Source organism: Neopsephotus bourkii, unplaced genomic scaffold, assembly GCF_033783945.1.
Source record: "Neopsephotus bourkii isolate Nb327-2 ecotype Australia unplaced genomic scaffold, CSIRO-AGI_Nbou_v1 NB_659, whole genome shotgun sequence".
Taxonomy (NCBI): domain Eukaryota; kingdom Metazoa; phylum Chordata; class Aves; order Psittaciformes; family Psittacidae; genus Neopsephotus; species Neopsephotus bourkii.
Window position 1 is genome coordinate 888,834 of NW_026901158.1, and position 16,813 is coordinate 905,646.

A 16,813-nucleotide genomic window follows, 5' to 3' on the forward strand; every position below is an offset into this window, starting at 1 on the left:
GGAACTAAAGCTCTCCTGGGGAGCAAGAAACAGCAAGATAAAGTGGGAGGCTGTAATAAGAAGGGGAGAGGAATATGCATGAAGAGAATGTGTAAAGCGTTGGGTAGGGGGAGGCTTTTGCAGCATACGAGCCAAGCTAGAGCTGTTTTCATTCTTCAGCTGCTTTTTGTCCAGCATCTCCCCAGCCAAGCCTGGATTGACTTGGTTTTTATTAATGTCTCAATCAAAAGGCTAGAACTGACCTGACCCACCGCTCTGGGAAAAAACCCAGCTCCCCGTGACTGTCAGTGAGAAAGAACAAGCGAGCTGGAGATGCCTCCTGGCACTTCACCACCACCTGAAAATTGAGCTGCAGTCTCCAGCCGAAGCTCATAGAGCACCAGTCACACGTATCCCCTCTCTCTTCACACCCTGCACAGGAGCGGTGCCACTGCACATTCACTGCTTTGCTTTCCTGCAGCCGGGCACCCACCAGGCAGACAGCTCCCAGGGCTTGGGGTATTTGTTTAACATGGCCCATCCAAGCAGGTCAGAGCATCCCGTCCGCTGCCGGGCTGCAGGGAAGGCAGGGCAGGATGTGGCCCTGCTGAACCTGAGCTCGTCTGCCTCAGCCACCTCTCCTCCACATCCCTGCTCTGCCGTGCTGCACAGTGCAAGAGCAGCAGGTGGGAAGCCATGGTTTAGCATAAATACCCATAAATTATCGTGTCACAGCAGTGAGGGCTTCTGCTGCTTCTTTCCGTTCTCTTTTCTTTCCATGTGTTTTCCTTACTTTAAAGCAAGAGCAGCCTTTGAAGCCAGCCTGGGCTGATGCTCTCAGTATCTAGAGCTGCTCTCCTGCCGTTCCACAATGGCCCAAAACCGCAGAGCTGGAATGCTCTTCAAGGCATTTGGCTTAATCCAAGCTCTGATTTCAACCAGGAGGCACTGCTGATGCTGGAGAGTGCAGAAGTGCAGCTTCAATAGCTCAAACACAACCCTTGAATACCAGTGCTGGCGTTCGGTGCTTGCAGCTGAGTCCCGGGTTGTGCAGTAACTCCGTAGTGCTTCCCCTGGGGCTGGGCTCCGTCTGCTCTCCAGAGGAGCAGGATCCTGTGCCACTGGGGATTGTCTGCAGCATCACCAGTGCCAAGCTGTGGTCCACCAGGATCATCCTGCAAAAGCACCAAGGAGCAATCCTTTGGATTGTTACAGCCATGGAAATTATTCTTATCTCATCCCTCCCTCAGCACTGGTCCCTGGCCTCACCAAGGAGAGCTTCAACCAGCATCTTTTCTGGGCACAAAACCAACCTGCTGGATCTGGTGGTCTCACTGGGTTTTCCCCCAGTCACAGAACTGAAACCTGAGTTTGCTTTTTATCTCCAAACCAGGGGCAGTGTTGATGTGCTATCATTTCATTATAGCACCTATTGCCTCTTCAGTTATTCTTTGTAACTTCTCTGGCTGCAGGTTTTTCCCGTCCTGGAGCACCATGGCAGCAAAGCGATTTTCTCCTGAGGCACAAACTCAATAGTTCAGGCAGACCCTGCATGTTTCTACCTTCACAGCAAACAAAACTTAGCAATTTATGCTTGTATTTAATGGGCTTTCTCAAATAGCCCAGAGCAAAAATAAACGCCCCAAAGACATCAAACACATGAAAACCCTGAAGAAGAAGCTGTTTTTCTCCTTCGGAGAGAATCCAACACACTTGTTTTGGGAGAGATGCATAACTAAGAGAGCTCTGAAGCGCTAAAATTACATCTTGTAAGGCGCAGGCTGTCACGCTCAGGGGCACCCCTGGAATCACTGCTCGACACAGCTGAACACAGAGAGCAAATGTGCCATCCCCGGGCCCTGCGCTGAGACTTCCTGTTCTCATCCTGCCTAATTATTTATATGTTAATTTGACAACGAGATGTTCTTTGTAGAGCGTTTTCTGCACCGCTCTTGGCTTTTTTCAGATGCTCTTCAGCAAATTCCCCTGTTTCCTCCATATCCTCGGCTCAGGCAGGGCAAAGCCGTGGGGGACCCTTCCCTGAGCACCGCAGAGGTAACCACATTGGGTGAGCGTGGTGCTGGTGCTGACCGCCAGCCTGAGCTCGGGGACAGCCCCTGGTGTGGCCAAGCCACCATCCCAGCTCTGCAAAAGGCAAGTGCTGCCCTGCAGCCCATGGTTGGGGATGGCTGCGGTTGGGCATCATCTCCTGGGGACCCCAAGGGAAAAGATGCTCTGACTGTGCCATTATAGGTGGAAAAACTTGCCCTGGGCAGTGAGCGGGGACCTGGACTTGGCTATGGGGCCCCTCTGCCATGGGTGCCATGTACACATGGTGATGATTTGGGCTCAGTGCTAATTCCCACCCAAACGTCCTCTGGGGGCTCCCAGACAGGAGCCTGGCTTGGGGCAGTGCTGGTGGGACTCAGCCTGGAGCTGCTCCTCGCTGCTACCGGCCGATGCTGAGCTGCAGGAGACAGCAGGAGCAGCCACCAGAAAGCAAATCGTCCTTCTTTCAGGTTTTCCTTTCAAGAGGCTGATCAGAGCCCCTGTTCTGAAACGGAAATCAAAAAGCTGCCAGACTTGAAGCATTAATTAAGATACACAACAGGGAGAGAGGGGGAGAGGGAAGGAGGGGAGCACCTCTCCATGAATTATCTGCTCTAAGAGGAAGCGGTTGTGGATTCCAGATGCACATCCATCATTTCGGTGCCGAGCGAAAGGGATTGAATCAAACTGCTGAGGAAGTTCGTACACCAGCATGGATTTCATTTTCAGACTTGTATCAGGCAAAGATTAACCTTGCTGAAGGGCGTTAGCACAGGGAGAGGTGTGAAATTAATCCCTGCTATAAGTTTCTTCAGGAGGAAATGCCAAGCACTATTAAATATTTATTGTATAGAAACACACACACCCCACACCCCCCATCAAGCTTGCTTTCCTGCTTTGCATTCCTGTTTCTAACCCAGCCTGAGCCTGCCCAGCAGAGCAGCTCACCCGGCTCACACTGCGGGTGCAAGGTTGGGTTTAGTTCCCAATGTGTAAAGAGAAAGGTATGAGGAATAATTCATTTGCCACCCTGATTTTTTTCGCTCCCTCCCCTCCAAAGATTGATACCGTTGCACTTAAAGGGGAGAAAATCAAGTTGTGCTGATCTATGACCAGATGCTATTTATTATCATAGAGTCTCATCTGCAATTTGTTCAGCATCTCTGGAATTAAAATCCCTTTGCAATCTCCCCAGCTCGCTGAAAACGTGCCATTTCCCTGCCCTTCCTTCTCAGATGTCTTTTTCCTCTGATCAGGGCACAATGTTATTCATGATGTGATTCTGCTTTACATTCAGGTGTCTGTGGAAGTTTTGGACCATAAATAATGCTCCCATGCAGCTCGGGCAGAGTGAGTCTGAGGCTTTTTTTTCCCCTTTCCTTCCTTCTTTTCCTTGTCTCTGTCTATCTTTTTTTCCTCAGATCTTGGAACGGGTGATAAATTAATCATTTCTTCCCCCATAGCAACCACCAACGCACAATATGGAGCTGATTCCTTCACACCTGTGAGTTAGGCTTGGAACTGACCCTGCAAATGGCAAGAAAAGAGCCTCTCGTGGATCCTGAGCTGCCTGCGAGGAACGGCCCTGCCTGGCTCAGAAGCATGGCTCAGCACATCAGTCCTAGAAAGCAGCTCAAGGTGCTGCTGTCCCTCCTTGTCCCCAGCACCCAGAGCTGAGCCCATGCCTGAGTGCATTTGTGGAGCAGATCCAGGCTGGATTCTGCTTCTTGCAGGGATGAAGGTGGTTTGCAGGGGTATTTTCTACTTGGCAGGATGATGGGAATAGGGCTGGCAGGTACGGGTCCTGCAGGTCCTGCCCCAGCTGCCCGGAGCTGGTGAGATGCCATTGGCAAAGCTGGTTCAGTGCAAGGCTTTTCTCCTTTTCTTTGCCTTTCTGATCTGAAACAGAAAACAGCTGAGGGTGGGTGGAGATGAGCTGTCCCATTGGGTCCTCATGGCTTCAAACCACCTGTGCCAGAGTGAGTTGTGCTCTGGATAACCACTGCCTATAACTTGGGGCTGCCAGCCAGGAGGGACAGGAGCATCTTCAGGCCACCAATTGCCAAAGTAAGTGGGTTGAGTGTCCTGGACCTGAGCTCTGGATTAGCCCAAACCCATTCTAGGGGCTGTGACCCGAGGGGACTCCAGCTGGGGGGGAGGGAATCAGGACCCCCTTAATTTGCTTGCAAGAGCCTGCCCAGCCCCAGCATTGCTCCACATGCTCCTCTTGCTGCTCGGGAGCCTTCTTCCTGCTGGCCAGGGCAAAGGGTGGCAGGGATTCGCAGCCCCCATCAGGATGCATTTCCCTGTTGTTCAGAGGATCCCTAATTTTAATTTCCACTACAAATATCAATTTGTGACTAAAAGGGGACCCACCTGAATCGTCTGCCCTGTGGAGTCATTATCCACTTGAAAAGGCTCTTGTGGGCCTGAGCCAAGCCCTGCTCGTGGCTGCCTTCCTATTTATTGTGTAAAAGCAAAGGATTTCATGTTGGCTTGTTTCTAATTTTCTAGAGAGCTGATCAGATTGGCAAGAGAGGAAGGAGCTTTCGGGAGAGGCAGCTGCTGGGGAGCAGATAGCATATAAAGCTGGGTGTGTAATCCAGGCTTTACCCACAGCCTTATTAAGATCTAGATGTCTTATTGCAGGCATATATCCTGCTGGATTTCGTATCAAGTTTTGTGATTTCTCCCTTTTCCCCCCTCCCCTTCCCAACGTTTTCTTTTTCCATCACATAATTTCCTGCCTCTTGCTGGAGGAAAGAGCCTTGTTTAACAGTGCACATGTTGCACTGAGCAACAGCCTCCATTTAAATGGAAATACTATCAATAACAAATGCACACTATCACCTCACCTGGGAAAGGGCTTAGAAATACCATTGAGAGGTAAAAAAAGCCCGAGCTCCAACCCATCAGAACAGGAACAGCCCCAGTCCTCTTGCAGAGGCAAATTGCAGCTAATAAACTGCCCGTTTGTTTGCAGCCAAGATGCTGTAAATGATCTGGGAGCTCAGTAACCAAGCCTGGAAAATAAACTGGAGGTGTGGAAGCAGGGAGCTCATTAGATAGTTACTGTTATTGTTCATTGCAGCCCCGCAAGGCTTTGGCTGAACACAGGAGCCAACACAGGGACAAGGAATCAAACAGGAGCCATGGGAGCAAGAGTGAGTCCGGAGCAGATGTGAGTAACACCCAAAGCCCTTCTCACAGTCGCTGGGGAAAGGGTGCTTTAAATGACTTGATCAAGGGCATGAGGAGTTTGAGGTGGATAAAGGGGCTGAGTGCATGGCTGGGGCCCAGCCTCTCACCCTGATTCTGCAGCTTTTTCTACCTGTTTTCTCCCAAATCATAGAATCCCAGAATCCCCGACTGGTTTGGGTTGGAAGGGACCTTAAAGCTCCTCCACCTCCAGCCACCTTCCACTGGAGCAGCTTGCTCCAAGCCCCTGTGTCCAACCTGGCCTTGAGCACTGCCACGGATGGGGCAGCCACAGCTTCTCTGGGCACCCTGTGCCAGTGCCTCAGCACCCTCACAGGGAAGAGCTTCTGCCTAAGAGCGCAGCTCAGTCTCCCCTCGGGCAGATTCAAGCCATTCCCCTTGCCCTGTCCCTACAGGCCCTTATCCCAAGCCCCTCTCCAGGTTTCCTGCAGCCCCTTTAGGCTCTAGGTTCTCCCCATGCCTGACTGTGCTCTCCTTGGGTCAGAGATTTTTTCTGTATCATGTGGATGATGTGGATGCCCTAGAATGCAGCCCCAGTGTGGTAGAGGTCACATAACTAGAAATGAAAAATGAAATGGGGTTGAAATACATTTATCCCTTCCCTTGTGGGCAAGGGGTAGAAAACCTTAGACAAAATATTGACTTTTCCTTTTGTCCTTCAAAATCCCAGAAATCTTCAGAAATGGCTCTTCTCTGGATGAGAAAATCCTCCAAATGAGAAACTTTACCAGCTGTCCATATTGTTAAAAAGCCATTTTCTCCTTAAAGAGATGCTTTCAGGAAATGTTTTCAGCCAGCTGTAAGAATAAATCATTAAGTATTGCTTCCTTGGACTGATGAGATCTATAGGCACTGTATAGATGATTTACTGAGAGGTCTGCATAAAGATGCTCTCCCTACTGCACTCAATGAAGCCGGTCTGTGCCTTCTCCTGGCTGGTGCAGAGCCCTGATGAGCTATTGATGCCAGATGCCCTGTGTCCCACTGCACTAGGTGAGGTTTAAGTTGTCAATTCATTTACTGCTGGCCAGTCCAACAGGTCCCAGTGGTGGCTGACCCCTTGGCTGTGACAGCACAGCCTGAGCTGCATCTCCCATCCATGATGGGCTCTGGTTCCCATGTGCCAGCTGCGGGGCAGGTTCCTCTTTCAGCATGGTGCACAGAGGGCAGGAGGGTCCAGCTCCCCCAGAGATGGGAAGAAGCTCCCAGTTGCTGTCCAGATTTGGGATGTGGTTTTTCCAGACCTGTCAAGTTTCATTTCTCACCGCAGTGGATCCTCTGCCCATATGTTTAAATGCCAAGAAGATGGAGCCTTGCAGATATCTGCTCTCCCGGGATGAATAATTTTGGTTGACAAGCAATCAAGAACAGATTAGTATTTTTGTTGCCATCAGCAACTCTGAGATCCCTGGTGTGAAGTTTCCATGTCCCATCTTTCTGCAGAGCTCTGTCTCATCCCATAATTTGCTGATGCCGTTAGTGCCGTTTTCTTGTTCTCTGTCAGCTCAGTCCCAAAGTGCAAAGCTGTTTGCAAACCCCAGAAATAACACGAGCAGGGCCTTACCCCTTGTGTCATAAATCACAGCAGGAAAATGAAATTATAGGCGCTTACAAGACCCACCAGGCCAGGGCCAATGCAGAATCCATCAATCCTGTGGCGTGTTCGGAGCTTACATTTCAGCTTAGCCCTTTACAACTGGTGTTGCATGCAGGAGGTATTTCTGAGCCTGTGGGAATGGTAGTAGGGAGGAGAAATAACACACAATCATCTGCACTGTGTGCTGGACTGACCCTGTTCCAGGAGAGGCTGGAGGAGCCACCTCTGTGAAAGAAAAGGCTTTAAGGAGCAAAAGAATTGATTTCATCCAAAGCTATTTCTCTTCAAGACCAAGAAAGAGATGTCCTTCTCCTTAGCACCCACCCCTGGCTAGTATCTGGAGTATCTATGTGCAACACTGCATGGGCAAACTGGTTTCATTCCCTACGAGTGGTTTCAGAGCAGGAAGGAACAGCGTTTCCCGAGGAGCACGAGAGCAGTGGAAGCTCTTTAACACCTTTAGTTCCTGTGTAGCATCTGTTGATAATTTATTTTTGGCACCTATAAGGCATTTATTATCCCTGCTGAGGCTTCACCCCCTCCTGTTGGCTTGTGGACAAATAAAGCCACCAATAATAAATAAATACCAGCAAGGAACTAAAACCAAGGAATAAACAGGATCCTCTGGGAAGGGAGCTGCTCCTCGAGGGCTGCATTGCGCTGCAGATGGGATCCCAGGGATCTGGGGGGCCCTCAGCCACTAGAAGTGCTTTCAAAGGAGCTTATTTGTGATGCTGAATGCGATGGGTGCAGGGGCTGGCAGAGCAGCCCCAGGGCAGCCCTTTCCACTGAACCAAAGCAGCGCTGTGCTGTTTTTGCCAGGGTGGAGGAATGGGGAAAGGTGAACGTATGATTAAAAACTCCATTAATATGCTATCCGTCCCAAAACTTCTGCTGCAATCATTTCTGACTAATCACCTCTTCCCTCAGACCTTTCCCCCTGTGTGCAGGGTGCTAAATGAATTCTTCATCACCTCCTTCTGCTTTCTGGGACAGTTTCCTCCAGTTGAAGCTCCAGGGATGGATCCAGCGCTGCAGATGAGGGCTGAGAGCACCCACCTTAGATATAAGGAAGAAGTGAGGGTGCTGAGGCACTGGCACAGGCTGCCTAATGAAGTGGTGAATGCTCCATCCCTAACAGTGTTCCAGGCCAGGTTGAACAGAGCCTTGAGTGAAATGGTCTAGGATGAGGCATCCCTGCCTGTGTCAGGGGGTTGGAAGTGGATGAGCTATAAGGTCCTTTCTGACACAAACCATTCTATGAAGGGGACCTATAGGGATGCTGGGGAGGGACTCTTCATTAGGGACTGTAGTGATAGGACAAGGGGTGATGGGTTAAAACTTAAACGGGAAATTTAGATTGGATCTAAGGAAGAAGTTCTTCACTGTGAGGGTGCTGAAGCACTGGAATGGGTTGCCCAGGGAGGTTGTGAATGCTCCATCCCTGGCAGTGTTCAAGGCCAGGTTGGACAGAGCCTTGGGTGCCATGGTTTAGTGTGAGGTGTCCCTGCCATGGCAGGGGGTTGGAACTGGGTTGGCCCTTTCCAACCCGAGCTATTCTAGGACTCTGTGATCCTCCAGCCGCCGCAGGAGTGTCCCTGCAGGGACCTGCCCTGGCTTTTCCTGGGCACCCTGAGCAGGGCAGGAGGCTCCGTGCCGTGGGTGCTGCCCCGATGGGAGTGGGTTTCCCCTCTTGCCACGAGTCACAGCCAGGTCCATCTGTGCCCACCGAGGGCAGGATCGGCAGCGCGGGGCCGGGGCTGCAGAGCTGAGCTCTGCTCCCAGGAGCGATCTTGGTGCTGAGCTCGGATGCTGCTGACTCATTTATTCCGTTGCTTTTAGGTCGCATGTAGAGATCTATATATACCCAAGCGCTGAAGCATGCTTTGTATTTCAGGAGAGGTGGGGGAAAGGGAAAAGAAGCAGGACAGAGCATTACGGTGCTCAGCTTGAGGTTTGCTCTAGTGGCTTGTAATGAAATGGTGTCCCGTAAATACCAATCTGTTTTACAGGTTTCTCACACGCTGTAACTTGTCATTGCTCCAGCTCCCAGGGCACCAGCAGAAGCATAAATTGCCAGCAAGAGGGTCCCCTGCTCATCACCACAGCAGGGAAGAGAAATTAAGGGTTCTTTGTCCTCCTTTTCCTGCAGCATCCCCCGTGCCTCCTCCACACCATCCCACCTCTCTCTGAGTCAGCCTTCCTCCCTGTTCGTCTTCATCAACTCCCCATTGATGCACATCAGATCTTCATTGGAAGCATTTCTTAGTTCCTATGCCTTGCACTATAAATTATTCCTTCCCTCTACTATCATTTACCACTGGTACACTCCCAGATGTGGTCTTCTATACAGCAAAGCTATGGAAATGGTGTGGAATTGATTAAAAAGGGAATACATCCTTTTTGGCATAGGCATCAGGTACTGAAGCTTGTTTGCAGTCTCCTCAGGCAGGGACCAAATGCTTTCAGAAGCTGCTTCCTTCCCTGTTGAGATGAGGGGTCCAGTTTAAGAACACCTGAAACCAGTTGGTTCACCTTTAGGTAACTGGAGAGAAGAATTGAATCACACTTTTAAATGGGAATTGCAAAGGGATTTAAGCACCTGTAAAATCCAACCCCCTGGCATCATGCTCCAGCTCCCTGTCTGCTGGTGAGTGAGTTCCAGGGCTGGGGTCAGCATCTTCACCTGAGGAAGCTGAAATAGAGACTTGGGTTTGGTGGCTTTCACGCAGCCCTGCTCAGGAATCGCAGGTGCAAACCCCTACATCTCTGGCCCGGAGCGTGTCCTCTAAGTGCTGCTGGAATGTGACTTTTAAAAGCAAGCAAACATGCCCAAAAGCGCATGTTCCGGGTCTGTTACCTGCCCCAACGCCCCGCAGTGATCACTGACACAGTTACCGACTGTAGTCTGCTGCTATGAGTCTGGGAAGTGCCACGTGGGTGTTCATAAACCAGACAGTCCCACACGTTCCCTCTGGAGCGAGATCACGGCTCCGGCTCTGCAAATCACTGCACAGAGCTGGTAGTGGGGGCTAGAAACTGCAGAGCTCTCACCTGTGGTTTCTATGGTCTTTAACAATTAAAGACTAAACTGAGAAGGAGAAAGGCTGAAACCCATTGAGGGGCATTTCCCAAGGGTTTGAAGTGCTCAGAGAATGGGAATCTGAGATTAACAGACTGGAGGGCCTGGAGAGAGCAGCCAGGCCACCTGTGTGTGAGTGAATTTATTCCTCTCTGAAGCTGAACTTTTCAGTTACAAAAATAACCTGTCTTGATTTTAAAGGGAAGACTCCACCACAGCCATTGCAATGCTGCTGCTGTTATTAATCTTCTCCCTTAAAAATGGATGATTTATTCCTAATCAGGATTAAAACCCATGAAGGGTTGTTGGGAGGAGAGCCAGAGTCTTGCTGACAGGAAATTCGCATCATGCACTGCATAAACCTAAAGAAATTCAGGGTTTTTTTCTTTCTTTCATGGGGCCTCTTTCCAAATTAGAACGAATGAGATGACCGTAAGGATGTAAGAAAAGGATATTGGAAGAACAGCCCAAATTGGTTTAGAAATAGATCTCGGGGGGGGAACACAGTTATGAAAACAAAGCCAATTAGATGGAATATGGGCTGTCTCCCCCATTCATGCAGAAGCACACCAAGGTACATCATTAAGCTGGTACAGAGGTAAGGATTAGTATTCCTGGCTGCAAAGCCCACAGCTTTAATTAGTCGCTGGGTCTTTCTGCAGGGCCACATTATAGACAGGGCTGTGGTGACCTTTTCTTCTCCTTCTCTCCAGGTTCATTACCGCCCTGCTCATTGCCACAGAGCACACAGCTCTGTGCTTGCAGCTGCTTTACAGGCAAAATGAACACCGTGGCCATGGGTCACCCCAAAGGCACATCCAGCACAACATCCAAAGTCCTTGGTTGCTACCTTCACATGAGCGCTTCTTTCTGCGCATCCACAGCTTCTTGGGGCAGGGAGTGGGAACCAGGGATGCTAAAGGTGGACACTGCAGAGCGGTAAAGGGATGGAGGTATTGATGCCTGCTGATATGCATGAATCTTTCCAAAGGCTCAACTTTGAAAGCCACTGGGACAGAAGCTTTTAATAAATGTGGATGCTCGTGGAAGTGTCCTCCCAGCTGCCTGCATTCCCTCATGCTCTGCCTGCAGGCAAACATTGATTTCTCCCTTCTCTTTACTACTTTTCTACCACTTCTTTGTTATCTTCAGCTCCTTTTAAGAGAACTACCATGAGGAAACCTTAAGGAAGCGAAGGCATCTTTCAAGTGCCGGTAATTTCAACACCTTGTCTTGCACTGAGGAGCAGATTCCCCACGAGCTCTTTGATATACCAACAGCAATGATGAAAAGTTAAACTTCCTGGATGTGCTGCGGTCCATGCCTGGTGGCTGAGCTGCATCTGCCATCGCAGCAGCATCCCCGACACCGCCTGTATGAAACCTGGACACACAGGAGGGAGCACGCATTGACTGTGCCCAGGGCACTGGTAGGGCTCTGGGGGATGGAGGTGGGACAGAGATTCCAGTCTCAGTAAAGGGGAGAAGCTCAAGATGGTTTTCTGAAGGTTTAGTGTAAAAAGGTTGGCCTTGCTGACAGCACAGTGTCAATGAGGTGAAGCTCTTGGTGTCTGAAAAGAGACAGAGGAGAAACAAGCCCCAGCTGAAGAGCTTTGCTCCTCTTGACCCAGCCAGGTTTCATACACGGGGAAAAGCTTTTGGTCTTCTTAAGTGATGTAGTTTGACAACGGCTGTAGCTGAGGGCCTGGGGGTTCCCAGCTCCCCATTGCTCTGCTGCTCACTTGGGAATGGAGCTCGGTTTTGCCCAGGGAGCTCAGCTTTGTGCATACAGCGCAGCCAGTGCCAGCACTGCACCCTCTGTTGTCACCTCCAGCTCTATGTCCCAGGATCCAGGGGCAGGAGGAGCCGGCAGACGGTGCTCCTGCTCTGCACAAGCTTCCCAAAGGTGTTTGCAGGGAGGAAGCTTTCCTGTCTGCAGGAGGGATTTGTTTCAAGAGCTGCATATAGATTTGTGTGTGTGTGTAGAATAACCGGCCCGTTTAGCACACCATCAATCTCATGGGTTTATTGATGCACAAAGATTATTTGCATGCCTTTGAAATGAAAGGGTCTGCCTCATCCGTGTCAGTGCCTGGACTAGGCTGGAGTAAATCAGTCGCATGGACTTTGCCAAAGCTCTGCTGTTACACCCGGGGAAAACTCACTTAAATGAGATCAGAATCAAATCCAAACCTGGCAGTAAATGAACTGCAGCAGCAAAAGGAAGTTTAATGGATGTGTACTGCAATTTAATGGATATGTACAGCTCTTGTTTTATTGCTGGGGCTTAGGAGAATAGCAACCCTTTAATTGACTTTGATAGAAGAGGGTCTCCTTAGCACTGCAGTCTAGGGCAGAACTGATCATGACTATAATTAAGGCACTTACTTCCAACATGTATCGGTTCTTTCTTACTGCAACTCCTGCCTTGCAAACCTGGCTGGCTGCAGAAGGACACTGGTGTTGGCCTGCTCCCCACTTGCCATTAAAAAGAGGGGACTCCTTCACCCCCACTCTGCTTGCTCCAGCCCCAACAGCCCCAGGATGCTACAGCCAGAACGTCATGGGCTTCATTCATTTGCCTTGAGCACAGTTCTCTCTGTTCCTTAGGGCAATGTGCTTTGGATGCTCTCCTTTCATGCTTCCTCTGAAGAAAGCTGGAGGTACAGGGCTGTGCCATGACTGTGGAGCAGCTGCCAATGGCTACTGAAAGAAAAGCAAGGGCTCCGTTTCCTCCTGCACCACTCAGGCTGCCAGCCCCAGCCTGGGGAGTTGGCTCTGCCCTGCTTGGTCCTGTGTGCAAGCAGCAATGCCAGCATCCAGCCTGGCTCATCGCTTAGCTTGGGGAAGCCCTGCGCAGGGAGGATGGAGCGAGCACTGCGGGCAGGGGTTGTGCCCTCAGCCTTTATTGGGTTTTGCTGTGCTGCAGCCTCAGAAATGTCCCCCCACAGCTCTGCCACTGGGGAGAGGTGGCTCCTCTCCCTCCCAGAGATTTCACAGCACTTTGCCCACAGGAAGGTGACACCACCATGGTGCCAACCACCCTTTTGCAGATGGCTCCCATTGTTTCAGATGGGCACCCTCCTCCTCCCTCTGAGCAGGGAAGCTCTTCTGCTGGGGTGGGTTACAAACACCCTGCCTTTCACTTGGCTGTGATGCCATCCCTTTGGATTCCTTTCATAACAAAGACAAAATAGAAATGAATGCATTAATATAGGACAACTATCACTCAATTAATTCCGGTCCTGGCCCCATAACACTCTGTTTGACCTTATTCATAGTTACTTGATCCTCAGCTCTTTAATATTTCAGATGACCTTTTGGGCTGGGAAGATGCTGCTATTTCTCACTGGCATTCCTGAGTCAACTTGTGCATCAAGTCACAGCAGTGGACCCAACCTCATTTATAATGCCATTTAAAGTGTCAGCCGAGCCAGTATTCAAATCAGTGGCCACACATGTAATCAATCTTTCATGAAACAATAATTGCACCCTCCAGTCCACAAGACCTCTGCCTTTCTTAAAGGTATATTGTGTATTAATTATTGAAAACACTTGTGTTTTACCAGCAATCAGTTACGTTTCAGCAATTGCCATCTTTCAAGAGAACTTTAACTGGGAGATTTATGCCCCTCTGTTTCACTAAGGGATGGGTGAACAGCAGATTGTGTCCCTCTTTCCCTCACCTTGGCATTTCTTGTGATCCCTGTAGGGTTTTGCATCTGGCTGGAAGCGGAGAAGTGCAGGACCACTGGGCTGCTGGGCAATAAAGAGGTAACATTTGTAACTGAGGTGATGCTGGTGAATAGGGGCAAAGAGCCCCTGTTCTGAGGGGTGATGCTTACAGCAAAGTAAAGGAAAAGCCCTCAGAGCTACCTGTGTCTTTGCTTTTGAAAAGCATTCGTACTTGTGCTATGTACCAAGGTTGGCGAGGGTTAATCCTGAGGCATATGGGACTAAACCAGGCTCCCAATTGCTTTTGCCCCATCAAAAGCCAGCAGATGCTGGGGGCTTCCTTGCAAGCTGAGATGGGCTCAGAAGCAGCTCACCTCATGCATGGGTCTCCCTTGGAGTCAAGCGGTGGTTAAGTCAGCAGGTTTAGTGCTGTCAGCACTGGAAATGGAAAAAAAGCCCTATCAAGATTTAAGCCTTTCTTTTAATTGGAGCAATAGATATTTTTTAATGAACATGAACAATTTCAGTGAATTTACAGACCCCAAAGCACCTTCTGCCTGAGGAAGATTCATGGGAGAAATTTCACTGCCTCTAATGGTGCTTGGCATGGGGGGAATTGCTTGGTGGTGGAGCAATGTTTTAACTGTGGAAGCAGGGGCTGTGTGGTGAATGGTGGTGTCGGTCCTCGTGTGGCCTCTGTGGATTACAGAAATAGCAGCAGGGCACTGGTCCTGCTATAGCAACAGCAAAGCTCATATTAAGAAAGTTCCTATTATTACCCCTTTATTTTCTTAGTACTGTGTTATCCTATTTCTGTGTTTCCTTCGCCTTATTTGCAGCCTTTCAGCAGCTATTCCAATGGATTTCTTCCTGAAATCACCATCAGCCTCGTTGGAAAATGAGATTACAGTGGCCCAGTACCCTGGGCTGTTTGCCCTGATGTCCCTCTGGAGGAGGTGAGCTGCCTGGCAGGAGAAAATGAACACTTCTATTTCTGCAGCCATTCTGCTGGTGGTGGAGCAAGGTAAATATGGGAACAAAGAGCCTCTGCTTGCCAGGGCTGTGACAAGGCTCCATCATGGGGAACGACCTCTCTGGTTGTGAAGTTTCTCTCCTGTCCTTGCTGACTCTCTAGATGCTGCATTAAGAGAGCTCTTGTGTTACACAATGAAATGGTGATGGATAAAGGGACCCATTGAGTGGGTGAAGCTTTGTGCACAGTGCTGAACATGGCTTTTCTTTCCTTCCTTTTTCTCCCAAACTGTTTCTTCCATTCTTTCCTGCCCTTGGCTGCTTAGTTCAAGGTTTCTCTGCACTGAATTGTGTGAGCTCTGTGCTCAATGGATGAGATAAACCGCAGCTGAGACATAGCCTCAGCCACAAGGGAAGGGCGGTGTGAGCCCCGCAGCAGCTCACACATCTCCTTCCTCTGCATCCTCCTGGGATCCTCATTTCACCACCACCCCTCTTCTTAACAAGCCAGGAGCTCCTCTCGCCCTGCCTTGGGGTCTGCTCAGGGGTAAAGGAATGAGGCAGGGATTTCTCGTGCTGTACCTGTGTGTTCCCGCTTGGCAGCAGTTCCCTTCTCCCGTGGGGCTGTGCAGGGTGCTCAGCTTGGTCCCACAGGGATGTTTCTCATGTCAAGAAGCAATGTCCTGTGGAACAGGCAAGCTCCTGCTGCGTGCCCAGGGATCAGTGTGAGGGCAGGAGCAGGACATGGATCTGCTCCTGTCAGAGCAAGGGCTGAGCAGGTCTGGGTGCTGCTGCTGGCTGTGACTGGCAATGAGGTGCATGAGCAAAGTCTCTTGGGGTCAGGGACACGACTGCTTTGCAGGGTGATAAATGACATAGCTTCCTGGATTGTTTGATAGTTAATTGTTTGAATCCTATTGTACTAAGGGCTGGAAAAGGCAGGGAGCTGAAAGAAGAGGAATGCCCTTTTCTGTCTGCGCACACGGAACTCAGGCTTTTGGGCAAGGATTTATAGTTTTCCCCATAATTTAATACTAAAACCTATCACTTAATTAATAGGATTTATTAAAATCCTCTGGCACTGGCTTTTTACGATCAGCCCCTGAATGTCATGGAGAAAATTCCTCAACTGATTCTTTAACTGCACAGATTCCCCCCCCAGCTCGGGCTGACTCGGGGTGGGAGTAAGGAAGAAATCTATGGCCAAAAGCAGAAGAATCTCAGCAACAGATTGGTTTGCTGATTCCACCCCTTTCTCCCTTCCTCTTCCCCCATCTCTGGCCTGGCTTTCCAAGCCTTTGTTAATGAGGTGATTAATATTGATGGCAGAGCACTGAGCTGTCAGTTTGACCGCCAGAGAGAAGTGAGCCTGAGTCCAGTCTTTGATGAGCTGAGCCACAGGGACACCTCTGAGGAGGACATGTGGGATCGGTTCATGCTGGGATGCAAATGGTACCTGCCCTTCCTTCTGTGCGGTCTTGGACTCTGTATTGTATGGGTCCAGTGATCCTGTAAAGGCTTTGACATTGATTGCTTTGTGAGACCCCTAAAATTGGTGAGCTCCTGGGCTTTTATGGGAGAAAGGTTCCACTTCCTGATTGTGCAGCTGCAGGAAAAAGGCTTGGCAATGCTTCTAGGCCTCTTGAAATGCCTGAAGGCTCAAGAAACCAGAAGCAAATGGGAACACAAAATGGGCTGTGAGTGAGCATCCTGCTTCTCCACGCTTTCTCCAGCTTCCAGGCTGGTCTGGGAAAGAGGAGCCCTGATGGGGGCTCTGGAATGGGAGCACATCCAGCTGCGGCAGCCTGCTCCCTTGTCACCAGCCCTGGCCACTGTCATTTGTCTTCTAAAGAGTTATTCTCCTCCTGTTTGAGCTCCTGATGAGATGTGTTGAGAACCGCTCTTCTCTAAACCCATAAATCCCCTCATAACCCAAACGGAGAGCCTGGGACTCTTATTAAAAACCTCATGAATGAGTTCAGCCCATCTCTGATGACATTGTGCCTGTAGCCTTTTAAGTCTTCCACTGTGAAATTGGGAATTTCAGTGCCGCGCTTGGCATTGCTCCCCGAGCTAAGGGCTTGTGCTGAATACAAATCAGTGCTTAAGGGCTCCATCTCTGGATCCTCACATCAGGCTTAAATGCAGTAAATCTCTGGCTGTAGCTGTCTATTAGCCCTGTTTATTAGATCTGGAAGGACTAAGGGAGAAAGAAAAGAAGAAAAAGCACACAGAAGGGAT